Source organism: Symphalangus syndactylus, chromosome 11 (genome assembly GCF_028878055.3).
Source record: "Symphalangus syndactylus isolate Jambi chromosome 11, NHGRI_mSymSyn1-v2.1_pri, whole genome shotgun sequence".
In the NCBI taxonomy this organism is placed as follows: domain Eukaryota; kingdom Metazoa; phylum Chordata; class Mammalia; order Primates; family Hylobatidae; genus Symphalangus; species Symphalangus syndactylus.
Genome location: NC_072433.2, coordinates 66,733,789 through 66,735,442, shown reverse-complemented (window position 1 = coordinate 66,735,442; position 1,654 = coordinate 66,733,789). Strand labels below are relative to the sequence as shown.

Below are 1,654 nucleotides of genomic sequence, written 5' to 3'. Positions count from 1 at the left end.
AATTAGCCGGGCGTGGTGGCGGGCGCCTGTAGTCCCAGCTACTCGGAGAGGCTGAGGCAGGAGAATGGCATGAACCCGGGAGGCGGAGCTTGCAGTGAGCTGAGATTGCACCACTGCACTCCAGCCTGGGCTACAGAGCGAGGCTCCGTCTCAAAAAAAAAAAAAAAAAAAAAAAAATTAGCCCCTTTTAATAGAAGTGATGCCTAATCCAGTTATCCTGTCATACCATAATTATTTTATTTGGTACGACAGGTATTTACTTTAGGGTAATTTTTAGAGTGGGTTAATCTTCCTGGTTCTCAATTTGACACCCTCTCTAAACATGAATGTGTTCAATCATACTCATTTCTAAGCTATCACACTCAAGAATAATAGTACAGATCTGTGGAATATGCCAGTATCTACAGTAAAAGACACATTTTACTGTATTAGGTCTTTCATAATTTTAGCAACTGTCTTGTAGTTCCTTCCCACAGATCCAACTAATGGTCCTGTGAGTAAAGCAAAACCACAGAGTTAGTCTATGAGGAGTTTCCAATGACATGCAGCTACAGGAAAAGCTCCATTGGAATAGACCTCAACCAATAGTAATATTATCTATAATAGTAAAAATCTGGAAACAACCTCAATCTCCATCATATAGTAATCAATAAATGTATATAGGATAGTCCCTACAATAAAAAAATACAGAAATGAAAATGAATGAACTAATATGACGTCTGTGAAAAACTAAATTTACCATCTTTCAGCATGGTTAATTCTCAGAAACATGATGTTAAGTGACAAAAAAAAAAAAAAAAAACAACCACAAACAGAAAAAAGCATGTAGGCAGAGTGTGGTGGCTCATGCCTGTAATATCAGCACTGTTGCGGGGACTGAGGAAGGAGGATCCCTTGAACTCGAGTTTGAGACCAGCCTGGGAAACACAGGGAGACCCCATCTCGAGAAAAAAGAGGTATATATGTTACTTCTATAAAATTTTAAAACATTTGAAGCACAACTATATATTGTTTATAGGTCAAAAATACGTAGGAAAAGTATAAAAATATTCATAGAAATTGTAAACACTGAGGCTGGGCGTAGTGGCTCAAGCCTGTAATCCCAGCACTTTGGGGATTACACCCAGAGGTGTGCGGATCATGAGGTCAGGAGTTTGAGACCAACCTGGCCAACATGGTGAAACCCCATCTCTACTAAAAATACAAAAAAATTAGCCGGGCGTGTTGGCGCACGCCTGTAATCCCAGCTACTCGGGAGGCTGAGGCAGGAGAATCATTTGAACCCGGGAGGCGAAGGTTGCGGTGAGCTGAGATCACGCCACTGTACTCCAGCCTGGGCGCCTGCCTCAGCCTCCCAAAGTGCTGGGATTACAGGCATGAGCCACCATGCCTGGCCAAAAAGAAATTTTAAACACTGAATTCTTCATAGTGTCTACAAAGGAAGGGTGAGGACTAGGCTCAGGGTAAGGGATTCAGGGGGCCACAACTATATCTGTAAGTGTTGTTTCTTTAAAAACAAAATCTGTATTTGCGGAAAGAGAAAGAAAAAAACAATAAAATCTGAATTAATATGGCACTACATAGCACAATGATAATAGATGATGAAGTTGGGTGTTGAGTACCTCAGTATTCGTTATAATATTTTATTTATTGC

At 40.6% G+C, this 1,654-nt stretch overlaps 1 non-coding gene across 1 annotated transcript; it reads right to left on the bottom strand.

The window, feature by feature from the left end:
• Positions 1-450: 450 nt before the first annotated feature.
• LOC129457919 (small nucleolar RNA SNORA18) lies at positions 451-582 on the bottom strand. Its single transcript, XR_008649456.1, has one exon. It is a non-coding gene; the product is annotated as a small nucleolar RNA SNORA18 (small nucleolar RNA).
• Positions 583-1,654: the final 1,072 nt, after the last annotated feature.